This window comes from Tachypleus tridentatus, chromosome 13, assembly GCF_004210375.1.
Source record: "Tachypleus tridentatus isolate NWPU-2018 chromosome 13, ASM421037v1, whole genome shotgun sequence".
Lineage (NCBI taxonomy): Eukaryota > Metazoa > Arthropoda > Merostomata > Xiphosura > Limulidae > Tachypleus > Tachypleus tridentatus.
The window spans coordinates 144,269,547-144,297,526 of NC_134837.1; the positions used below are offsets into that span (position 1 = coordinate 144,269,547).

The 27,980-nt window shown below is 31.8% G+C and overlaps 1 long non-coding RNA gene across 1 annotated transcript; it reads left to right on the plus strand.

Annotated features, from left to right (window-relative positions):
- The first annotated feature begins 1,967 nt into the window (after nucleotides 1–1,967).
- On the plus strand, nucleotides 1,968–27,949 carry LOC143236328 (uncharacterized). Its single transcript, XR_013019534.1, has 4 exons — nucleotides 1,968–1,973; nucleotides 2,970–3,013; nucleotides 4,610–4,678; nucleotides 7,320–27,949. It is a non-coding gene; the product is annotated as an uncharacterized LOC143236328 (long non-coding RNA).
- Nucleotides 27,950–27,980: the final 31 nt, after the last annotated feature.

The window sequence follows — 27,980 nt, forward strand, 5'->3', positions numbered from 1 at the left end:
CCAAACTGAGTGTGTGTTCCAGTGTGAGGCCGAGTACCAAAGAGAACGAGAGCCACGTAAACAAACATAACTCCCTTTTTATATGCAAAAACGGCTCGTTTGGGTTGAGAAAATATTTTACATAGAAGGTCGAAACGTTGTTCGCTCTTCTATGTAAAATATTTTCTCAACCCAAACGAGCCGTTTTTGCATATAAATTTCTCAACAAGTGGGTTTCTCGACATCACTGATAACTCCCTTTTATACAGAGTGCATGAACGTCAAAGTGACCCCCAAGCTGGCTGACTGCTAGTACCACTTCTTGCTTCCATGTTTTGTTAGTTTATATGAAACGAATGGGAATTTCTCTCCAAAAATCTAAGAAAAAAAGATATAACACACATACTATTGAGTTATTTCATGCATAAGGAACAAATAACAACTAAACATAGTTCAACATTACGAGCAACTGCTCTGCGGCATTGAAATCACCAAATTATATTAATAGCACATGAAAATCCAGAAGATAGCCGTGAAATACTGTTAGAGAAAGTGTTTATCTTTAACCACATAGCACAAGTACTTAATTAGAGGGTAGTGATAATGTAAAATTACAGGGCTAATTTGGGAACACAAACACAGCTTTGATACGGCATGTTGTAAAACTATGGGCAGCTAATGGGAGTGAGCGTGGGGGTGGCGTGCAGCTGGCATCTGGATCTCGATCGGGCTGAACCGATCGTTAGCCGTACGCAGAGCGTACACCATGGTCAGTGGCTTGGTGATCATACACTTAAGGCGTTCGAGGCGGGAATCGCGCGCTCAAACAAAGCAAACCCGCGGCCTGGATATTGAATGGTCATAGTAGCACCAAAACAAAATGTCTAAATTGCAGTTGACCTTCACAGAAAGGCTGGTTTCTTCATAAGTTAACATTATTCATACAGGCCAAACTGTGATTGTGATATTGTTCTTATTATCATAAGTGTGACAAGCACCTGTTACAATAATGTAACTACTGCATTACATTAAATTAGGCACTTCTAAATAGCCCAATGACAATTTCAAAATTCATTCTAGAATTGTTTAGAAATATTGTTTGGTCAGTTAACATGTAAGGTTATTATATAATCATAAGTATAGCATTAATTGGATTGTAAGTCACAATTTTAAGTGTATGGCACAATCATCAGTACAATTTTGGATGGCTAATACACAATGCAAAATGATCAGAGGACACAACACCGGCTAAATACTTTATAGTTTTGACCTATACACAATACACTTATACATGCATGCTATGTTTTACTTTTCAATAAAAGATAAATGAAATTAATGGGTAAATACCTGTGAAACCTTTGGTTTATTAAGTAAAATCCCTGATGATCTGTTGTAACTTTAAATCAACGTGGTTGTCTAATCTTCGTCAAAGCTCAAGATAGAATGGCATTACACAGGGAGCGGAAATACAGCGCATGAGTTTCAGTGCATTCATTACATTGCTATGGGACGCATGACACATACTTCCGTCTTAATGAAAACGTTGAGTTGTACAGATCTATGTCTCTTTGATGTTAATTGTTAAGCAACAAGGACGATTGTGTTTTCCATATTTTATGAATATATGTAGGTAACAATATTGGGGGACTGAGGGGGCTTGGCTCATGTTGGGGGCTCAAGCCCCCCTGGCGCCACCACTGTTTCACTCACACGATTGCAAAATTTATTAAATTAAAGTATTTGTAAAGCTTTTAATATTTACAAGACTCGCAACAAAATGCTATAAATTTATCCTGATTTTATGGAACTTTTATCTTTATAGTCCATCTATTCATTCAAATTACAATTTCCACCCTTGTCATAACCTTACTCCTTTTCGCAACCTCTCCTGCTCTCTGTGAAGCTTCTTACCTTCAGCTTGTGGCACTCAGATTTCCTGGGTGTCTTGTGACTGTTCGTAAGCAAAGCTGACATCACAATAACACGTCATGCCTGTTAGTTATTTAAACGCATACTAATAATAGTCACACTCCACCTGTTAAATGCATTTAACTTACTTAAAGTTTTAGCCTCAAGTATAAACATTTTACCAAACCACGTGTGAATGATCATTTCGTAATTGGGGTGAAAACAAACAACAATTTCTGGACGCCTCTAATTATGTTTCAGGACTTCTCAAGTCCTATTAGATTTGTCGTCGAAATGCTGAGCGTAAAAAACCCTGTCATAGCATTCATATTTACATTTGCTACATGAATATACTTGCGTTAACTATGTTTTACTGAATATATGTATGAATGTTGTATATTTATCGATTTTAATGAATTAATTAATCAGATGTTTAATCCGCGAAGTGTAAAATATGTATTTTAAAGCGTCGTCATGCAGCAACAAACAATAAAAGGTCGAGACTTTTGGTTTGTGTGTGACCCCATAACTACCAGAGAAAAGAACCCAGAACCTTAAAATTTTACACACGTACTAAATGAACCTCAAGGGTATTATTACTTATCCACGTATGCGCGCATCTGGGTAACCGCCATAGCACCCAGAAAAAGAACCTAGACACCCGAGATGTTGCACCTACACTGAAGGTGTGCGTCTAGGTTATTACTTATCACCGTGCGGATGCAAATCTGAGAAAAATTTTATGCTACAAACTAGCGAAAAACCACACAAAAAAGAAATGTCAGCGTCATAGTTAATCAACAGTATTATAAGTGTTTATAGTAAATGGCATCACGAGGTATTGAACTTCGGCTTAACGTTGATCTAAAATTACAAGAATTCTTTTTCAAGACTAAGATATATTCATATTAATAAAATCTCATACATAGAATCATTTTACTGCAAGAGATAGCACTAATGTAGCAGTTCGGATGAAAATACACAAACAAATAATATTTTAGTTCATTTACAATCGAAATTTAAATAAATAAGGGATTGAGTAAATTTTAAAATGTGATGTAAGAAATCCACATTAAAAAAAGGAACCTCTTGTTACATATAGTGAAATAGCCAAGTCAAAGGCCAGGTAAGACTCGTGTAGGGTTTACTTCTATTTTAGACTTGATCAGAGTGAGAGCAGCTAGTCAAAATCATCCGTCGTAACCAAATATTTGAGTATTTGGTCGAATAAAGGAATTAACTGTCTCTTTTATATTTTTATTGGAGAGAGCATCCTTATTGACTGAAGGCTCTCACTTGTGTGGAAATGACTGGATGTTTCAGCAGAACAACGCTGCAATCCCCAATGCCCGCAGGACAATGGACTTTTTCATGGCGAATAATGTGATTCTTTTGAACCCTCCAGCGTGTTCGCCTGAACTGAACACCATTGAAAATGTTTGGGGGTAGATAGTTAGGGAAGTCTATAGAAATGGACGTCAATTCCAAACAGTGCATGATCTTCGTAAAGCCATCTTCACCACTTGGAATAAAATTCTAGCCAGCCTTCTGCAAACGCTTATATCAGCCTTGCCAAAGCGAATGTTTAAAAGTTATTCGCAATGACGCCCTTGCAACTCACTACTGAGACCTCTTGTTTGGCATTTCCGACCCTGTTTAGAACTTCTTTTTGATATGGTCTTAAACTTTTGATCATCTAGTATTTAGGCTGATTTCATAGTGTTTACATTTTCCCTATTTAATGATAAAAATGTTTTTTATTTTTATTTTCCCTTTTCTTATTTTCACCTTTTGAAGCTCTACTCAAATAAGTGGTTGAGTCTAACAACGCAAAATGCATATTTTTTTCTTTTATGTTTATTGGCCTTAAGATTTTGACCAGCAGTGTATGTAACAGTTGTAAACATTTATCATAAAATTTTTAACATCTTCAATTTAGAAATCCATATGACATATTCCACAATAACAACTATTCTTTCACAATAGTTCATGAAGTCTCAAGAAAAATAACTTTCTATGCATATGGCTTGTAAATCTGACACTGAATCTGTCTGTACAGTTACAGACTTCACAATGTAATGTGTTTGCACCAATGTACACGCACACAAAGTAAAAAGTAATGTATTCTAGAACTGTGTTTGGTACAGTATTTGTATTTGTAAGTAACATTATTTTAATTTAACTTTACATTGATACATACTACTAAAGATATTTGTATAAAATGCATGTGAAAATCTTGTAGACAGTTATTTGTTGTGTTTGGAATCAGTTTTTAAAAATACACTGAGCATGCCTCAGGCTGGTACTGTCATGAGCACTGTAAACTTAGATCTATATTTTATATGTTAATATTAAAACAGACTTCTAAATATTGGTTTTTGTGTGTCATGTAGTATACTGGATGCTTATTTGGTTTAAATTTTATGTTTGTGATGTTCAAAGGCAAAATCAGTTAGTTCCTTAAGAAATAGAAATTCAAATTACCAATATTCACATGCTAGAATATAAAACAAGAACTTCCTATTATTTATTTTCCTAGATATATTTAGAAAATCATATTAGTTGGTCCTGTCTGTCTCTTCTGTCTTTGGAAATGTTTGTTTACATATACTTACTTCACTGTATGAAATTTTTATAACCAATGAAAACTCAGAATTTTCCTTACATGATTTTTCAATTTTTTGAAAGTGTCTTGATGAGTAAACCCATTTTTCTGTTGCAGAGAAGAAATAATTATTTTGGTTTACATATTACACTTGCACAACTCAAAAGGCTTAGCAGATTGTGACATGTAAGTACAACTTATGTAAATAGAGAATATCATTGTTTTCTATATTTATTTATTTATTGTTCTATGTTTTAAGACAAGTAACTGAAATTGAAATTTAAAGATTTATTTGTAAATAGTAATAATATATATACATATGTGATGTATTAGAACTCAAATGTGATTATATTCTACAAAACTGGTTCTCTAGAACAAAGGAAAGACAGTTGCACATATTAATGGTCCGTTTTATACTATTTCATATCAACTGTGATTACATGTGACTCACTGATTTGTGTATTAAAATTGTTGTAATGTAAACTACTCAACACTTTGTATTAGTATGCTTTGGATATTTAACTTAGTTGTAAATGTATAATTATAATCAGTTAAAACGCTCAACACTTTGCATTATTATACTTTGGACGTTTAAATTATTTGAAAACTTACAATTATAATAAGTTAAACTACATTATGAGGTTTGTCACATTGAATTTTAAATTTTTTTATAAACTTCATTGGCTTATGTTGATTTAAATATTGTTTACTACTGTTTGAAATCACATCTTCAGATACTACATGTCTACTGACTGACCTAGATATCATGATATTTATTTCAGTTTCTGTGACTCAGCAGTAAAGACTAGATTATAAAAGTTTACTTATTACACACAATATTTTATTAAGGCTTGTTTGACTGTTTATGTCATCAATACCTGGAGTACAAGACATACTCAAGATTAGGGGTTATTATGAGCTGATAATATGTGTTTAGTATGTACAGTGGAACTTGTTGGTTTTAATAATTAGGAAGCTTTCATTGTGACTTAACACTGTGATGTGTGTTGAATTTTTGCTCATTTTGATCTTGTGTAAAAATACTTTCTCCAGCAATCAGAACTTGATTTTTTAAAACATGGAAACAAAACTGACAATGAATAGTAGAGCCATGGCAACATATGTAAACATTTGTAATGAATGTTTTGAATTACACATATTTCATCTTCAACAAATCAATAAGATTAATGAATTAAACAATCTTTAGTATAAATATGAATATAAACATACAATAAACTGTGTTATAAATATGAATATAAACATACAATAAACAGTGTTATAAATATGAATATAAACATACAATAAACAGTGTCATAAATCTTTCACTATAGAAAGAAGGAAATGCAAGAGGAATAAGTTTGGATTTATATTGAGAGTTGAACTTTCATTTATAATGTGTAAACTTTCTTTTATCAACAGTTTGTTATCATTACATCCATAAGTTATAATTAAAAATCTTTCAAGGAAATGGGTGGTGATGAAAATGTTCCATTGTGAGAATATATTGGAAAGTTAGGTGGGGTTTGAATTTTAACTACAGTTTTGTTAGAAATGTTCTAAGGTATGTATTGATATGTGATGGGAAGTCTTGTCTATGTAGGGAGTTTTACAGGTACCATCTCAGTTGTTAGTGGTAGGATAAATATGATTTCAGGTTATATCTACAGATATTTGCTAGAAATAATTTAGTATTTTATAAGATTGAATTAAACATCATAGAACTTTATCACTTTATTTGATGATGTAGATTGTAAGTCATATAAAGTTGTACTAACATTGCACTTAAAATTGTGAAGTGTGAAGTCTGAACTGTGTTAAAAGCCATGTCAACAACTTACTATTTCTTCTCAGTTATTACAACTAACCTATTATTAGGTTGTATGTATGTGGAATTTCAAGCCAAACACAATATAGATATTTGCCATGCCAAGTAGTTTGCCTGTTAGCCTGTTTGATGTTAGATTTTATGTACATGTCAGATATTTGCTGTGCCAAATAGGTTGTTTACTAGACTGTTTGCTTGTGGATGTTAGGTCTTTAGGTATTGTCTATGCTGTGTAATTTATCATTTTGGTCTGTTAGATTTTCACATTAGGTAGGTATGTTTGCTTAATCAAACAGTTTACCTACCATGCTCTTTGCTGTTCAATTTTATATATTTGGTAGATATTTGCTGTTTAAAAAAGGTTTTTTCTACCAGGCTATTTGTTATTAAATTTTATATACTTGGTAGATCCTTGTGATTGTTCCATGTTATTGATTGTACAGTTTTTCTAATGTTAATAGCTAATTATGAATAGTGATTTATATGTCTTTTTATAATGTGTTTTTCACCACAACATAGCAGCTCACAGAATGACTTTTTGTTTGTTGTTTGTTTGATCAAGTACAAAATTTTAGCCCATATCTTCAGCAACTCTTGACCAATATGAGATCTAAATACACTTTTGGTTTCAGAAGGACAAACCCTTTCAATTGATATATTTGACCATGTCCAAGGCCATGTAGATTAATTTATTCTAATCCTGCATGATAAGTAATAAAATTGAACTGAGTATACATGTGTTCCATGCTTGATATTACTGGTGCACAAAAATATAGCTAACAGAAATGGTAAAAAATGGTTTCTTAGACTAATTTACTCTAATCCTGCCTGAACAAATTTCAAGTGCCAGGGTTGTTGAGGATGCCCTCTTGTTATTGATTAACAAAGATTATTTATTTGTAGCAAAATGTAATATTTAATGTAAGAACCTTCATGAGATGTTTATTGAAAACATTGATTTTGCATTTAATGTATTTTCAACTATTAATTTACTTTGCTTAGGACACGTGGAGATGACAAGAGATATCAAAGGATTTTCTTATGTGGACTGTATTCAGCCACTGAAAGAAACAATATGACAAAAATTTGTTAATTTTGAGAGGGAAGAAGGTATGTAACTTGCCACTTGCAAACACACAAGACTGGTCTTTTGTGTTAATTCTAACTTATTTGTTACATTTTTTATATATATCAAAAACTGTATTTCTATCATCACTGGAAGTTAGTGAACCTTACTGATTTTAATTGGTGACTGTATTGTTCATTCACGTATATGAACATGACTTCAATATCTTTGTAAAATGTTTTTTAAACAACTGTTACACAAATTACTATATGTACATAATGAATACATTTTATATATTGAGTTGGACAAATACTATCTCTTTGTATAATATTTGATACATCAGATAATGTTTTTAACTGAACTAATTCTTTTAACATAGTGATCTAACATAGGGTCCTTAGCCTAACTATTTTTATATGCATGAAAACTGACTGATGGTTAACTGTTACAAAGACGCATATAAAACAACCGAGTAAATAGCTATGTTACATAGTGATTTTCATCATACAGTATTATAAATAATAAGTTCATCAAAAAGAATCAGTTACATATTTCAAAAGAAGAAATAGATGTCTTTGAACATTAACATTTTGTATAATTATTCACTGGGTGTTGAAACAAGTCAACCAAGCACCCAGAACTGTAATTTTATGAGATATCTAAAGAATTGTTAAAAGCATTTAATGTGTTTATTTTAAAAATGGTTTGTTAAGTTTCTTATGTTTTAAAATCCTGAATAAACTTATGAATATTCTTCACCACAGAACAGTTCAGGTTCTAGTAATAGTTACAACTGTAATCTAATGTAACAATAAATTTCCTACAATCAATAAGGTGTAATGTGTAAACTAACATTGATGCTTAAAACAGGTATTTGAACATTTAAATATTTAATATAACTACTTTTAATTCTAAGTTTACTTAACATATCTTTACAGAAATAGGTACACTTTTAGTAAACATATTGTATACAAAAGAAATTTAGAATTTTTAACAAAGTATTTCTACTAAATATTTGTCTTTGAATTTGGTCAACCTCATGCACATTTTAATTAGACTGAGTACATAACTTCTGAAACCTTCTAAATTATTATAAAATATATTTATGTCTAAACTTATATTTTATCTGGTGTTTTCTCAACCCTAATACTATATGAGCTTGGTTTCTTTGACCAACCTTGTAACCACCACAAAAAGTGAAATAAGATTAAGTTACCCTTTTTTTCTTCTTGAATGACTACAGATTGTTATAGAAGATTATAATTATTTATCTTAAGCAGCCTCAGGCTTGTATAGTTAACACCTGTTATCATTGAATATTATCATTTTATTGTTCTTTGAACTGTTTGGCTACTAACCCTGCTGAACAAAATGAGAAATCACTTAGCAAAGACATGGCTCGAACTGAAATAAACTGTTGGCACACATGTTTTAAGTTCAGCTCTTTTTCTTATGTTGGTGAGAAATGTTTTTATTTTGTTTTCTCTTTAATTCTTGTTTTCTTACATAACTTGCTATGCTCCAGTTTTTACATTTTATGTATTTTTATAACAATAAGTGAAAAACATATGTAAAAAAAAAGGAATTTAGTGCTTACATATGGGCCATGTATTTTTTTTTTGGCATTTGAAGGTTGATAAAAAGTTACTCATAATTTTGGCATGATTGTGGTGAGCACTTTACTAAATTTCAAACATTCAACTTTAGAACACAAAATATCAACATACACAAATGATACGTCCTATAACTATTATAATTTAACAGTCCTTTGAAATAAACTATAAGTGCTTTAAAATAATGTCCAAACCATGTTTCAGGTGAATGCAGTGATATTTGTAGACTGAACAATTCAAAAGCTATCACCACAATGAGATAACATTATACATTATGCAGTAAATTTAAACTTTCTGTTTATGTTGTTAATAATGTTGTAGCAAACATTATTTTTGTGAAAGACAGTATATGTTAGAGGGGTTTCACTTTATGATTTACATTTCTGTATATCAAGATGACTGGAAGCTGTGAAGTTGTCTTAATAATATATTTAGCAGAAATTTTTAATTTTCATTAAATATAAGGAACTCGGATAGGGTTTGAGAATGTTTAAATGAGCAATTTTGAGCAAACCAGTGTCATGTGATACAATACTTCCTTTTGAAATTGAGAAATTAAATCTTTTGTAATATTAAAATTTATCTTATTAACTAATGTTTTGACACCACATTTATTAACATAAATGGATAATAATGTTTTTAATTAAATTTTGAATGTAACTCTGTAAAACTTTATGACATGTGAAATCCACCTTTACACATAGGCTTAAAAATTGTTGTAAAAATATTATTATTATTTTAAGTATTGAGAGGAGTGTTACAAATACACACATTAAACTAAAAATAGTCATTTTAAATAATAACTTTCATGGAACAACCTAGCTATAGTCTCTCCGTTTGTATTATGTACACCAAGCAAATCTAAATTCAGTGTAAAAACTTAATTCAAGAGTATTAATCATGTGATATAGATTGAAGTTAAAATTTAGGCTATATCTTGATGTTTAATTGACGTAAAATGCAATCAAAATAAAACTTATCCCTTTAATATTATCGTGTTGTGTTAAAATATCTACTTTTGTATCATGTAGGTCAACTTGTACATTTCACAACCCTTTACAGTGTTATGTGTTCAAAATTTAAATCATTTATGGTATTATCAAGGGACACAAAAAATGTGATGTTAAAACATAGTTAATAAATGAAATAACAATATACAAGTTTTAAGTTCTTATTCTCATAAAGAATTATTTAAAAAATAAGGAAATATTACTTTCAGTATCTACTTTTATTTTGTGTATCTCAGTTCTTTTGTTAGTTTGCAATAACCACCAAAGAACTTTGAATGTTAATAGAATTGATTGTAGCATATCTACTTCTTTCAAATCAGAAACAGAATACATCTGAAATTTCTAATGTTCTACAGAGAAATATTGAAGGTGATAAATGAATAGAAGGATTGGTTGTATCATGATTTAAGATTTCTGCCTTTATGTAAAGTAGTTGTGACAGTTTTTCTTGTATTTCTGATAAATTTCGATTAAGCTTTCTTATTTTTCACAGGATATTTTTCACTCATTTACAGCTATTATGACAATTATCACATCATTCTGAATACTTAAAATACATTGATTTCAATATTAAAGGAGATCCTGTCTTGTTCCAGGCATATGGAGGTATTGTACTAACTACTTAGTGAGTTTCATTTTAAGTTAAATCTTTAAGAAAGATTTTATACAAGTGTAATGTTCAACAGACACAAAAAGTGATAATAAAAGAAATCAGTTAAAAACTAAATTTGGGGAAATATTTAATGTAGTTGTTTTATTCAGTGAAACTTTTGTTTCACTGTTTAATTATATTCCAACATGTAAGAATGTGTGTATATGTATATATATATATCTGTATATGTGTGTATATGTTTGTATGCTTATTTATATATATATTTATATATATAATACATGATTAGACATTTAGAAAACATTGCTAGTTATTAAATTTTGTTATTATAGTTGTTATCTTTATAAATGTGTAACTTTGGAACAATATTTTTGCTTACTTTGAGTTGTCCTAGGGAAGTATTGCTAGATAAACTACATTGGCTCTACAGACCACTTTTCTAAAGGTAAATGATGGATCCACATGTTTCCTAGTCTAAAACTAGAGTACAAGTAATAATTTGACACACATATGTTGGCCTTTGATTTTTTTCCAAATAAAATGAAAATGTATATAAATAAATTAGGTGTTTTTTGTATTTATTTTACTGCTTTCCTTGTAAATAGTGGGACTATAGTATATCAGACAAAAGCTAACTATTGTAAATCCATATCAACCCATTTGTTATCCCATTGTATTATTTTCTTAATCGTAAAGTTTAGTTTTGGACTTTTGTATTAAAATAGCATATTTCACATAATGAAGATATTTAAACATTATCAAAGTGTATCATAAACTAGCAACAAATGTGGAATTAGAAGGTCATTAGCTGTGCCTCTCTGGTTACAATATGCTCTATCACTGGCATGAAGGTGAAGGATAACATAAAAAATGTCTGGAGTGTTTCTGAATGGGTAGTTAGTACTGTAGGTCTCCACGTTACACAAAGTGATATCATCTAGGAAGCATACAGGGAGTTTGATAACTTTCTTGGTACTGTACTGATAAGTGTATAAACTGTGCAGCCAAAATATACTTCTTTATAATATTAGATCATTCAGGAATATATATATCCATTATTGCTTGCTTAAATGCTAGAAAGTTCCCCAGAATGGTAAGAAAAACAAGTACACATTGAGGTCACATTGCTATAATTTGTTGCTGGTATAGATGTTTAATAACTACTTTTGAATTCTATACCCAACTTTGCAATATATGTTAACTTCTGATAATGTTAATTTCTGTAGTTTTAAACATGTTCTTGTAAATGTTTGTATATTTATATGGTACTTTTTGGTCATTCTTTAGTTTCTTTCGTATTACTCATAATTTTTATTGTTAGGTAAGCTTTATAGTTATACAATGAGCTCATGTGTGTGTATAGTCTTTATTAACATTAGAAAATGAAAAGTAATTTATTATGTAACATTAACAATTATTTAAACTAGTACTGAAACATCACAACATCTCTATGCTATAGTTGTATCTGTAAGGTTGTCAAATGATAACTTTTTGTGAACAGAATTGTCAGTGGATATTTATACTAACTACTAATTGTAATGTGATATGAATGATGAGTAAAATCTGAGAACAAGACTGCCAAAGTCAGTTTAATATTTTAAGTTTAACTAACACTATATATTTGTGAAAACTATTATTAGGGGATTCCAAGTGAGTAGGTTTTATTCCATTGTTACAGTTTGATATGCCTGTTATCAGAATCTTTGTGTAAAATTTACTGGATACATCATAAAATGATAAAAAAAAAAACTTTATTAAATTCATTCAATAATACATTTTAGTCCGTGATTTTAGATTTATCAGTTCAGCACACTTATTACTTATTTTAGCCATCCATGATTACATAGTTTTGTGTACTGGAAAAGTTAAAAGAAAATAGATACTACAGGTAATTACAGTGAAACTAGAACATGAGGTTATTATAAATCACTGAGATCACCTCAGTGACAAATATTTTACAGTCGTACTCTCTACTCATGTTCACATGTTAGGTTAGGTTGGTTCAGTATCTTAATTATCATTTGTACATGCATCTTACTAAGTGTCATGAAGCTGCCATAGTAAACTCCTTTGAAATTTTCTTTCATAAAAGGCCCCTCAGTGTGAATGTGGTGAGGGGACATTCCAGGGAAGATTCTGTTCTTTCAGTTTACCTCCTCTGGGATCTAAATATCCACCCACATGTTTTCTGTGTGTGACGACCCACGAAGGGGAGAAGAGGATCCTGGTGGTTGAGGGGTTCAAATCTAACACACCATTTTGGCCTTGAATTCCTCTAGACAGGCAGCCTTGGGGTGGCCCACCTTGGGTCAATCAACTGGTCCACTTGGGCTTGGGTGAACCAAGTACCAGTGCTGAATGTTCTCAACAGGTGTTGTGGACATTGTATTTTATGCTGTTGTTTGGGTATAGTGCTCAAGAAACCTTGGCATTGATGCATTGTCCTTGTTTGACATTGTAGTGCATCCCCTCATAGGGCTCCATGGTGAGTGAGGTCAGTAGGCACCGAAATATTCTTTTTTTATTATGGATCCTCCAAATCAAAACTTAAACAGTGAAAAAACAGTCCCCAGGTAAACAACATGTCCCCTGCTAGTACAGTGGTAAGCCTACGGATTTACAATGCTAAAATCAGGGGTTAAATTCCCCTCATTGGGCTCAGCAGATAGCCTGATGTGGGTTTGCTATAAGAAAACACACACAAAGGTAAACAACCATGACTTGAAGATTCTGAACAGCAATTTTCAACATCTGTAACACCTGTACTTCATTTTCTTGTACTACATTCTCTTTCAGACAAACCTTTAGGGCAGATGTCTCCCTTTTTCATTCAGAAGGGACTAGAGGGACTTGCTGGCTCTCAAGAGTTAGTCAAAAAGCTTTGCTCTGGTGACATATTGGTGGAAATTTCCACATCTCAACACAGTGAACTATTCTTGCATTCAAAGACAATTGGGGATATACCTATTGAGATTATGCCTTATGCTACTTTGGATTTGTCACAAGGAGTTATTGTTGAGAGGTATTTGAAGAACATCCTGAGTCAGAGATTCTTGCTGGTTTCTTTACCCAAGGAGTTTCTGCAGTAAGACGTATCTCTGCTTGCAGAGATGGAATTATGATGCCAACCAATGTTCTAATTTTAACATTTACATCACTGCATACCTGCCACCATCAAGGCAAGTTATCTTAATTGCAAGATACAGCCATATATTCTAGACACTCTCAGATCTTTCCAGTATCAGAGGTTCAGTCACTTGAAGATATCTTGTTGTGGTTCCTTGACGTGTGCTCTTTGCTGTGGCAAGGACCATGATGCCTATGACTGTGAAATTGACCCTCAATTGCAATGGTTTTCACCCATCCTACTTTCGTTCTTGCCCTAAATGGTTGGAAGAAAAAGAGGTGTAGCATTTGAAAATGATTCAAAACATCACTTACCCTGAGGCTTGAAAGTTGCTGTCCACCACTTCATCTCAAATGTATGCTGCTGCACTTCCTTCCACTACTACAGTGGGAGTGCAGAAAGATTTCTCTGTGCCTCCAAAAGAATCATTCTCAAACTAAATAAAAAGTCTTTTGATCTCCATGGTTGAAAAGGTTGATGAATCAACATCAACAACCATCTCTATCCCTAAAATGCATTCCAGCAAATCCCAAGATTCACTTCCTTTGATTCTGGTTATGAGCATTTCCTCGGATACATCTTCTTCTCCCACCCCAAGATGCAAAATGATCATTTGTTTATGTCCTCAGTCACTGGAAACCTCTTCCAACAACAACAACCTGCCCATTTGATCCAGGGTAGGATCCATGTTGGTCAACAGAACTCCCTCAAATAAAGACAATAGAGAACAAAGATGTGGTCATAAACAGGAGGGCTTTCCACCCAATTCACCTACACATAAAAATGGCCACCTTGATACAATGGAGCTGTTGAGGTTTACATTCTAATGTGGATGACATCAAAGCACTGATTGCTTCCCACCATCCTGTATGTCTTTCCTTATTAGAAACATTTCTGAAACCTGCCAATACAGTCACCTTTTGGCAGTTTTCGTTTATACAGAAATGATAGACTCTGTGATGGAAGAGAACATGGAGGGGTGGCACTGTTGGCTATCAGCATGTGCCCACCCTGTCTTTGCCACTCGACACACTCTTGGAGGCTGTAGCCATCTGTGTTTCCTTGAGTCATACCATCACTGTTTTTTCTCTCTACTTGTCTCCTGGAGAGACCTATGATCAATCAGCCCTTGGTGTTTTCATTGAATAGTTGCTGTCTCCCATTTTAATTTTGGGGACTTAAATGGATATTATCCCCTCTGGGGAAATGCTGATATTGATTAGAGGGGTCGCTCCTTAGAGTGTATGCTCTCTGATCACAACCTTTCTGTTTTCAGTAGCAGCTCTTGTACTTATTTTCATGCATCTAGTCAGTCCTTTACTGCTGTTGTTCTCTCAGTTTGCTTTCCTTCACTATTCTCTCATTTCTCATGGAAGGTTGACAATAACTCACAAGGCAGTGATCATTTTCCTATAAATTTTAGAGAGACTGGCTGTGGTCGATTCCACTCGACCTATGTACCCCAGTGGAAGCTGTATCATGCAAACTGCCATTGTCTGTAAGCCACCAGTAGATGACTGTGTGGCTGCAGTAACTGACTATATTATGCAGGCAGCTGCTCAGTGTATTCCTAAAACTTGACACATTTTCCACGATATCCTCATTCCTGGTAGAATCCTGCCTGCCACATGGCAGGCAAGGCTCAAAAATGGGCTTGGGATACTTTTTAGGTATCCCACACTCTTGCACTGAATCACAGCAGCCCCATGCTCGGGTACGACGTCAAAGCCAGAAGGACTTAGATTGAGTTCACAACCAGTATCTCTTCTATCACCAGTTCCAAAGTTATATGGGACAAGATTTAAAAGGTCAGTGGGCAATATAATTCTGTCTCTCTCTTGCTCTTGCTCTCTGATGGCCAAGAAGTAGTTGATACCTTGGAGCATCATTTTCTTTTATCTGAGACTAATGCACCAATGCGTTGTCTGTGTAACATTTTACTGTCTTGCTGTCATTATAACTCTCAACTACAGTACCATTTTAAACATGTTTTTTCCCAAGGTTTATTCATAACATTAGTGTTATTGGTGATGGTGACACTGTCCACCTTAGAAATGTTTTTAGTTTTTAAAAAGCCATTAATCTTTTTAATGCTATTTAAGTTTTTTAATTTATACATTAGATCTTTTTTAGTGTGATTCCCTTTTAAGAGTCAAAGTACATCTAGTTTTATTTGAAATTGAAAAATGGCCATAATGTCAAATAACTCGAAACCAGGACTGGAAAGGCCAACTTCAGGTGACTAATGTTGCTGTTTGAACTATGCTTTAATTATCCTGCCAAGTTTTAATAATTAAAATTTTTCTACAAGTCTTTTAAAACTTGTATTACTTTACTTTTTAAAAATGGCCATAACATAAAATAACTCGAAACCAGGACTGGAAAGGCCAACTTCAGGTGACTAACGCTGATTTTTGAACTTACCCTTTAGTCATCCTGGTGAGTTATAATAATTACAATTATGTTACAAAAAGTCCTTTGCAACTGGTATTACTGTAGTTTTTCTCTTACTGTATTAGACTAGATGTAGAAATTGGATTTTATGTTATTCATGTTTTTAATTCAAAAATTAAACTTTGTTTTGTTTTTGCCTTAATTTCCTTTTATGAATTTTAATAATTTTACTTTAATTTTAACTTTTTACTGGATGTTTGGTGCAGATAGCCTAGCTGCTTTGTGCCATAAAACCCCAAACCAAACAACCAACTTTCATAAAAGGATGATTCTTAGATTGAGCTGTGTTAATTCATTGTTGAGATGATAGCATATAATTAATCAAGGAGAAGCAATAAATTCTTATACTTTGTACTGGTATTATTGTTTGTTTAATGAATTTAGGTGTGATAATTATTTGTTCAGATGTCACCATAGAGAAACAACAGATCCTCACAGTTCTATTAACTTGTATGGTAATCTGATTGTTGAATAAGGAGTGTTAATGCTTTGTTTGGATGATGTGCACACCATTTATTAAAGAGAATTATCAGATACTTACAATTCTACATATTAATGTGGTTTTAAGAGTAATGTGGATAAACTGTAACAAATTTAGCAAAATACTTAACAACAATTAAAACCATTATTATAGAATTTTGAGTCAGAAAAACACAGGCTTAAGAAGTTTTGATATAAAATACTAATTTTGATTCCCAGTTTGCTACTGAAGAAGGAAGGTCCACCTTTTGAAAGTACTTGGATTATAGGGTTTGTATCATTTTATATAGCTTTGTGTTTGTTATTTAAATTACTGTTCTGTATATTTAGAATCATCAGTTAAGTATACCACAGTTATAAACATTTATCATAAAATATGTAACACCCCTTAAACTTAGAAAATCTTGTGACCAATTCCACATTCACAGTTATTCTTTCACAACAGTTCATAAAGTCTCAAGAAAAATAACTTTTTTTGTGGATATGACTTGTAAGTTTGACTGTGTGTGCACCTTTGTGCAAGCATATTTGAAAGTAAAAAGTAATGTATTCTAGAACTGTCTTAGGTACAGTATTTATATTTATAAGTAACATTATTGTAATTTAACTTTACATTGATACATACTACTAAAGATATTTGTATAAAATAAATTTGAAAATCTTCTTGTCGACAGTTATTTGTTGTATTTAAAATCAGTTTTCAAAATAAACTAAACATGCCTCTAGCTGATACTATCATAAACACTGAAAATATTATATTGCTTAAGTCTACAAATATTAAATGCTAATATAAAACAGTTTTCTAAATACTTTTTTTTGTGTCATGTGATATAATGGATGCTTATTTCTTTGTGATGTCTAAAGACAAAGTCTGCACTATTTTAAGAAATAGAAATTCAATTTCCAATATTGGCAAGCTAGAATATAAAATAAGAACCTCCTATTTTATGTATTGTCTGAGATATATTTAGAAAATCAAACAAGTCGGTTCTGCCCATCTCTGTATGAAGTTCCTATAACCAATCAAAAGTTCAGAATTTCTCTTACATAATTTTTCAGCTTTTGGAAAGTGTCTTGATGAGTAAACCCATTTTTCTGTTGTAGACATGAAAAAAAAATTATGTTTTATATATTACATTTGCACAACTGAAAAGACTTATTGGATTGTGACAAGTGAGTGCAAATTTTGTAAGTAGAGAAGATCATTGTTTTCTATATTTCTTTATTCACTGTTATGAAATTTAAAGATTTATTTGTAAATAGTGATAATAATATATATACATGTGAAATGTATTACAACTGAAATATAATTGTATACTACAAAACACTGGTCCTCTAGAACAAATGAAAGACAGTTGCCCTTATTAAAGGCCAGTTTTATACTATTTTATATCAGCTGTGGCTGCACGTGGCTCACTGATTTGTATATTAAAAATTGTTGTAATGTAACACACTCAACCCTTTGTATTATTATACTTTGAATGTTTAACTTAGTTGGAAAATGGCAGTTATAATAAGTTAAACTACATTATGAGGTTTGAGGTACATTTGATATTTTTATTGTCTTACAGAGAAATATTGAAGGTGATAAATGAATAGAAGGAGGTATCATGATTTAAGATTTCTGCCTTTATATAAAGTAGTTGTGACAGTTTTTCTTGTATTTCTTATAAAGTTCAATGAAACTTTCTTTTTTTACACAGGATATTTTTTACTCATTTAGAGCTATTATGATAACTGTTACATCATCCTGAATATTTAAAATACATTGATTTCAATATTAAAGGAGACCCAGTAAGAATCTAGTGTATTTATTAATGAAAACTAGTTGACAGTTGTCTTATTTAATTATATATTGCAGGTATTTGTATCTGTTGTGAGAATATAATATTATTTTGTAATGTTTTACATTTGTTATTTACCCTTGAAACATGTTACTGGAGTTATTACATTAAACATTTATAAAGATATGAATATTTCAAATTTTGTTAAAAGTTATAGATCCAAACTCTAAGAAATTGTTACTCAGGACGGAGACAGATTCAAGATGTTGTAAGGTTACAACTATATCTTTACTAGCACTGATGATAAATTTATATTATTTTCATGGTTTAATTTACCTATAACTACACTACTAGTGACTTCAATAACAAAAAACTTTACTAGTAGCTCATTTGAGTTGTGGTAAGTGGTTTGAAATGCTTTGTCCTTATTTCTGTTAATATTAAGATGATTTATATGAAAATAACAGTTAATGATACACATTTAAAATTTATATTTACAAAAAAATGATAAACTCTACACTTCATGTTTTCAATTATTAATACTTCCACTTATACTGACATTACACTTGTATTTTTGTTCATCTTGAACATCAACAAAATAAAAAATAATTTAATAAGCAATCTAACTTCAAAACTATGAAAAATTGATTATGTAACAATGTTATAAAAGCTGCAGGTTTCTCAAACAATATTAACTAATGAAAAACAAAATATCAAAGTCTAGACAAATTGTTAATGCCTGATAAAAAAAAAAACAAGCCTTGAAAATTTACTGTGTCAGTGTTTAATTAAAGTTCATGTTCTATTTGTTTATAAATAATTAGTTACAAGGTGAAATACTTATTCCTCACATGTACAACATGTTTACTATGCATTTGTTCATTAAATCATTTTTCTAATATTAAGAAATAGAGAAGTGTGAAGGTGATGAGAACTTTCAGTACAATACTTCTACTCACATAAAAACTTTTCTTTATTATTACTGATCTTTATATGCTCAAAAGTTTTGCTTTCCACTATTTTCCATATTCTCACGTATATCCATGTGTTTAACATGGTTGAACTGTGCTGTATCATGTAAATAATCATACAAAAACCTTCAACTGACAGGAATGTGACACCCACTTATGCAGGTTGTGCTCCCTGAATTATAGTCTAACTTCTTATTAATTTGTTACTCAAGTGTTTAGATTTATTTCTTGCCATGCTTTCAGGTTTTAAATTTTGTTTAACTTTGTTCATAGTTTTGAACTTAGTGTTTGGTATTTAACTTCCAACTTTCAAAGTATAAAAGCAGTTATGTGAGAGTTGAATTTATTTCTTGAAAATTTTTTGATTACCAAGATTTTTCATCTTGAATTATATACTCATTTCATATTCAGTTATGAACTTGCAGTTTATTGTTATGACTTCTTTAACTGGTACTAGTATTGGTACCACTTTTTTTTGTATTCACAGGTGACAGGGGAACATCTGGTACTCAGTTACAGTGAAATAAAGTCATTCAGCAGTGTGGTGGTTCTCCAGACTATCAGTCTTTCTTCCTTAATCTAGGAATGTTGGATTAGAAGGTGAAGGCATGACAGGCTTGTAACGTTTTGTACTTTTTTTTTATGTGACACCCATCCTTTTCCTTCATACTGTGTCCTCTCCCATGCATGAAATCTTACATGCACATACTTTGGTCTGTCATTGAGATTCAAATTTTGTAGATTCTCCACAGTTGGGTATTTTAATCCAAGTTTGGTTTCAAACATAGATATTTCATATGCAGAGTATTTCCATCTTTGTTTATCTTTAATCACCCACCTGTGTTACTTCACATTTTCTTTTTGTCTGATGTTATCTATCGTTACCCTGAGGGGTTTTTTGAAAGGTGGTCATTCTCTTTTGTTGTTTATGTTAGCCCATTTGTTTTCCTTAGTTCCTATGTTGTTTGGATTTGTTGAGTAGATACACCTCTTGACATGTATGAATTTACTATAGCTTTTCACTTTTTTTTTCTTCAGTCTGTATCAATTACAAGATATTTTGTTTTGCATTTGCTGAGTACACCTCCATTTCTCAGTTGGGTGGTCAGAGTTTTTGATAGGTGCACCACTCCCAGGAAGTACAGTTACATTATTACAAGGACAAATCACATTCTCTAGGTCCATCATGGACAGTAGCCTTCTGGCACACTCGACTGTTTGTTGACAGTAGATATGTTTCCTTTGACTCCAATTCAGTGCTTGGTTAATATTGAGGTTTTCTTAAACTCCTGCTTCAACTTTTTCCAGTTCATCTTCAGTATGTGGAACCATCAGTTTAAAAAGCACAATCCTGCTTGAAAGTTTCTATCATATTTGGGGACTTGTCTTTAAAAGCTCTTATTCCCCAAGATCTGGCCCACATGATATTTCTTTATGAATTAAACATAATTAATAGGAACTTGCTAGAGAACCTCTGGATTCTCCTATTTCCCTTTTCTTCCTTCTTCAAACAGAACTTGATGGCTAAGCAGACAACAGAGTACCTCTTCCACCTCTCAGACCAGATTTACACCTTTTTACAGGTCAATTTGGTGGAGTTGACCTGGATGCTTGAAAATTATCTGGTCAGTTGTCCAAGGTCAAGTCCAAGTTTCATATCATTCTCCTGGAACATAGATATTTTTACAGTTCATGGGCTCTCTTTGGATGCATTCTGAAAAGAGCTGATCTTAGCAGTGTTACATCAGATCAGTGTGGGATTCAAGCTTTATGTCAGTGGAGATAAGGTATCATGTTGGAAGTTATGATTTTCTTGTGCAGTAAATGTGTTTCTGATACATAGTTACCTCTCTTTACACTTCCCACTCTTCATTCCCACTTAGTGTTTTTTGTTATTGGTACCTAGTCTCCAATGAGAGGTAGTTGCCTGACAAGAGTATGTCACACTCTTGTTGGTAGAGGGTATTTATATGATTGTTTACATACTACAGTACAGCTGATTCACATTAAACATGTAGGGGTAGATGGGAGTATTAAGACTAGTGGTGAGTGAAACATTTGAGCATTTTGAGGGTAATAATAATTGAGAAAAGTTTTTATGTTAGAGTTAGTAAGTATCTATAAGTACATTAGCTGTACAGGAAAATCAAACAAGATGGTTCTGTTCATCTATTCTGTCTTTGAAAATGCTCATTTACATTTACTTACTTCTATCTATGATGTGTTTATAACCAACTGAAAGCTCAGAATTTCTCCTGCGTGATTTTTTGGTTTTTGAAAAGTGTCTTTATGAGTAAACCTATTTTTTTGTTGTAGACATTCAGTGAAAGGTAAGATAAATAGTGTTTGAAAAATATTTTTTGAAGATACAAATACAGTTTAATTAGTAAGAACAATTAATTACAGTGGTATTGATATAGTAACTTATAATATTTGAGTCCACGTTTCTAGTCCTGATTTCTCCAAGCCCGTTCCCTTGGCTGTGGTTTTGCTAGATAGTATTGGGTTGAGGAATAATTTGTGAGCGTTTTTTCAAGTTAACAAAATATATTCATAAATGAAATGCTTTCACAAAATATTTCATGTCATTTGATAGATAATTTTTTGCTCTAATAGATGGTGTGTTTGATTTTCATATGTCTTTATTTTTTGCTTTCATTTTCAGCTCATTAAATGGAATGTCAAGTGGACAAAATTAAGCATTTTTGACACCATCTGCTTTTCGCATTTAATTTCTTGCAATTTCGTTTAAAACAATGCATACTATATACCTAGGTATTACATGAAATAAAGTATCATAATAAATGTTTTGGGTGTAATGTGTTCATGCATTGAAGTATTGTATAGTCTTGCAGGTAATGCTTGAATGAAATTATTTAAAAATGCTCACGAATTATTCCTCAACCTAATAGATAGGGACATTTTCATCTTACAAATATTAAAAAAATTTGTTTACATACTCCACTTGTAAAATTTGACAAGCCTTAGGAAACTGTGGGAAGTGAGCACACATTTTGTAAGTAGGAGAGATAATTGTTTTATATATTTCTTTACTGTTCAGTGTTCTAAGAGAAGTAGCTAAAATTTTAAGATATATTTGTAAATAATAATAATATATTCATGTGTAATGTATTACAACTGAAATGTGATTCTATTCTACAAAATACTGGTCCTCCAGAACAAAGGAAAAACAGTTTCACTTATTAAATGCCAGTTTTATAATATTTATATCAGCTGTGGTTGCATGTGACTCACTGATTTGTGTATTAAAAATTGTTGTAATTGTATTATTATACTTTGGATGTTTAACTTAGTTGGAAACTTGCAATTATAATAAGTTAAACTAGATTATGAGGTTTGTGACATTTACTTATCAATGACTCATGTTCATTTAAATATTATTCTTTAAAACAATGGTTAAAAAAGGAAATTCCAAACACTAAGGTGTTGACATTACATCTTCAGATACCATGTGTCTACTGAGTGACCTAAATATCATGATACTTATTTCAGTTTCTGTGACTTAGTAACAAAGACGAGATTAGAAAAGTTTACTTATTACACAATATTTTATTGAGGCTTGTTTAACTGTTTGTGTCATCAATACTTGTAGTACAAGACATACTCAAGTTGATGGGTTATTATGAGCTGATAGTTTGTGTTTAGTGTATACACTAGAATTTGTTGGTTTAACACTCCTACGAAAAGTGGGGCCTAATAGGCCCCAGAGCAACTTGAAAGGTTATTGATATTAGGCTAATAATTTTGTATTTAAATGAAATTGCCATTTAAATCCATTAATGAATGGATTAACGAGATTCCCACTGTCCCTATCTACTATCTAGCGAAACCACAGCCAGGGCAACGGGTTTGGAGAAATCAGGACTAGAAACGTCCTGCTTCAGTAATTAGGAAGCTTTCATCATTACTTAACACTGTGATGTGTGTTGTACTTTTACTCATTTTCATCTTACATAAAAATACTTTTTTCCAGCTGTCAAAACATGGTAACAAAACTGATAATGAATAGTAGAGCCATGGCAACATATGTAAACATCTGTAATGAATGTTTTTGAATTACACATATTTCATCTTCAACAAATCAATAAGATTAATGAATTAAACAATCTTTAGTATAAATATTAATATAAAAATACAATGTTTAGGAAGTTATAAAACTTGCAATTTAGAAAGAAGGAAATACAAGAGGAATGAGTTCGAATTTATTTTGAGTTGAACTTTCATTTATAATGTGTAAACTTTCTTTCATCAACTGTGTTATCATTAAATCCATAAGTTATAATTAAAATTATTTTAAAGAAATAAGTGTTGATTGTGATGTTTTATTGTGAGAATATATAAGAAAGTTACATGGAGTTTGAACTTTAACTACAGTTCTGTTAGAAATGTTCACATGTTCCAAGGTATGTATTTGTAAGTGACAAGAAGTTTTGCTTGTGTAGGGACTTTTACATCTACAATCTCAGTTGTTAGTGGTAGGATAAATATGATTTCAGGTTATATCTACAGATATTCACTAGGAATAATTTAATATTTTATAAAATTGAATTAAACATCATAGAACTTTATCACTTTACTTAATGGTGTAGTTTATAAGTTATATAAACTTGTACTAACACTGCAATTAAAATTATAAAGTATGAAGTCTCTGAACAGTGTATTAAAAGCCATGCCAACAACTTACTATTATCTTCAATTATTACAACTAATCTATTATTAACATGTATGTATGTACAAAATATTTTGTATGTATGTGTGTGTGTATTTCTTGTAAACAAATACAGCTAACCTTTTATAAACATTTTCATGCCCAGTCAACCCCAGTAGTTTAATTTTCTTCATTCAGCTACTAAATCTTGAAGGTTCACAATGTTTGATTGCCAGTTACTACTTCTGGGCTTATTTTACTTTTGAGACCAGGTAGTATCACCCCACTTGGATACAAATGGTGAATAAAACAAACTCAAAGCAATAGCCATATGAACCTAGAAAGTAGATCAACAGTTTTTGTTCTGTACAGTGGCAAATAAATACTTGCTGCTTTTCACCATGCCAAATTGAGTGTCTGTCAAGCTATCTATTGTTAAATTTTACTTATCCATAAAATTTTGTTTAACTGTTAAATGTTTACATAATTGACAGATTTTTGTTTTGAAAATTAGGTTGTCAACTGAGCTGTTTAACTGTTAAATGTTTACATAACTGATGGGCCTTTGTTATGAAAAGTAGGTTATCTATTGAGCTGTTTAACTATTGTTTGCATAATTGACAAACTTTTGTTGTTAAAAGTAGGTTGTCTACCGAGCTGTTTAACTGTTAAATGTTTACATAATTGAACCTTTGTCATGAAAAGTAGGTTGTCTGCTTGGTGTCTGTTGTTACATATTTACATTATCAATAAACCTTTGTTGTGAAAAACAGTTTGTTTACCAGGTTGTTTGCTGTGGATATTTACACATATAGAATATACTTGCTTTGGAGTATAGTTTTCCCACTGTGTTATGTGCTATCGGATATGTTTTTGATAGATACTTAATGTGCCAACTAGTATGCTGTTACATTTTGCACATACTGTAGATATTTGATGTGCCAAATAGGTTGTTTACTTGTCTGTTTGATGCTGAATGATACATGTTCTTTAGGTACTTGCTATGCTAGATAGTTTGCCAATTAGACTGTTAGATTTTACACTTTAAGTAAGTATTTGCTGAATCAAACTTCTTGTAGTTGTTGGTATAAGTAGGTTTGTGTCTGAGAGAAACATAATTAATAATATCAGTAATTTAACTTGTTAGTTTAACTTAAACTTTTCCCTTTACAAGATATGAATGTTTCTCTATGATAAGAAATTAGGTAAGGAATATAGGTTTAGAAAGTTTGATAAATAACAGCAAAATATACCAGCCATTCAAATTCATATTGAATTTTGTCTAATAAACAATTAATTTTATGTGTAAGGACATTAAAGTCATTTGTTAAAACACTACACACAAAGAGATAAAGAGAACTTTAAAACCGATTGTTTGAAAAATTCTGTTTGGGATTCTATCTGAGACGTTTACCAACTTTAGATTCTAGTTACGTACAAATAATTTGAACACATTTATTCCTAGCATTTGGTTACCATCATATAACAAGTACCATGTTTTATATATTTTAATATGATTAAATCCCTATATGGTACAGCACTTATTGTACAGAGTTACAACATTAAAATCAGGGTTTAAGATATTCTCAGTGAACACAACAGATAGCTCGATATGGCTTTACTACAGAAATAACACACACATAATATCATTTAATTTATTTGATGTTATACTTGAAAAAAATGTTTATTTTATGTCACTACGTTTGGTGTAAAAATGACATTCTCAACTGTAGATACGCTGGTTGGTCCACCTTCTTCCTCATGGTGGGGGAGGGACATCTTAGCAAACACAATACATATAAATTAGACCACCTTCCATCCCAGGATAGGGTGGGGAGCATCCTTGCCAACCCAATACATCTAAACGGGTCCACCTTGTTTCCCATAATAGGGTGGGGAGCATCCTAGTGAACGCAATACATCTAAATAGGCCCATCTTTTTCCCATGATAGAGTGGGAAACATCCTATCTGAAACATTACATCTAAGGTGGTCCACCTTCTTTCCCATGATTGAGTGGGGGCATCCTAGCCAACACAATACATTTAAACTGGTACACTTCCTTTCCAGACCAGATCTCGAAAGAACCAACCTGCAGGAGATGGTATGAAAGGAGCTTTTGCAGCCGACTAATATGTTCTTTGGCTGCTACAGCTCCTTCTGAAACAAGACAAATCTTTTAACACAGTTAAGATGTCTTCACTGTTCTTTTGCCTTAGAGATTTGCTCTTTAGGCAGTTGCCATCTTAACTCATGAGATTTCTTTTTATGCATGTCTTCCAACAATTTGAGAAGATACCAGCTTCCTATTTTCCAGTTCTCTCTATAGTTTTGCGCTCATGAAACGTAAAAAAATTGTTTTGTAAATTTACTAATTACTAATAACAGAGATTTGCTTTGTTTTTCGACTCATATTTTTACAAGTTCATATTACTATTTCTTTATCATTTGTGAGAAAAGAATGTCTTTACTTAAGTGAAATTTCAACAGTGGCGAGGAAAGGAAAGTTACGTGTTGATGACGTGACAGCCACTTTTCATATGTAAGTGAACACTATTATGTAGCCTGCAACTTCATTCACACAGATTTTACCTTCTTTCATCCCTTCGATTTCAATAGGAAATTTAGCAGGAGGTCAGCTTATTTGTTTATGTCCATCTACTTCTCAGGCTTTGTGAACTTTCCTTCCCATTGAGGACAGTATTCGATCATCCTCTCATTATGCAGGCATAATTTCTCATGTATGTTCCATTCCAGCTCTTTTCTCTCTTTCTCAGTTCCGTTTGTATAAATCTAATCCTGATGCATTACTTGTTTTTCCTCATTTGCATACATACTGGTTTCTTTTTTTTAGACCAACTACATTTCCAGGACCATATGTGTGATCCTCAAAGTCTTACTGAACTTCTCCATGAGAACTATAGTTATTCTTAATTCTTGATGATGAGATAAATTTTTATAGTTATTCTTAGTTGCACTATCTAGATTCACAAACTGTGGTATAAATGTTGAATATTTGGAGAGCTGACCCATTTAGTTCAGTTCAACTATCCAGCACACAATTACCCTGTCTTTTCCTGAACCATCTTTGTTTGTCTCCTTGCACTTTATGTTTCCATCTCATGCCACAAGTACTTCATAGAGATGCTGGTTTCTTTGGAATGATTCGTGTTCCAACCTATTTCCTGCTGTGACTTGTTCTATACAATTTTTACTTCTCTGGTCCCACGTGTCAAGGTTTAGGTAAGATATCGTAATAATTTCTTACACTGATACCTCGACTCACACTTCTGGTACTTCTTTTCTTGGGGGCAGCTGCGACAGTAGAAGTAGTTACATTCGTGTTGAAACCTTGGGTAGGTGGAACTAGTGGCTGGCAAAAACTGAACGGTAAAGCCATCATATGAGAAGTGTTATCTATCGGAAATATATTTACGGTGTATGAGAATATTGAGTGTTAATAAAATCACAATCAACGTACGATAGCTTTTTGTTTTAAAAAATATAGACACTACATATGGAAAGAAAAGCTGAAAATCGACATTACCAAAATTGTATTCAAATTTTGTGTGTGTAATCTAGTGTATATATAAATAATTGTAGATAAACTTATCTACTGGTCTTTCTGTTTGTAAGTTCAAAAGTAGAATTATTTGGCTTTCTTTATGCAATATATTTGCCATCATAACTTATCTGCATGTTTAACCTGTAAAGGCAGATCACAGATATAATGATACATTTAAATGATGTACAGTAATATTTGATTCCATGTAGTCCAAAACATCAATTATTGTTAGGATATTGTTTAAACATTTTATTCAGAAGAGATTCAAAGATATTATATCCATATGTTCAGATTATTTATTTATACGAATAATTG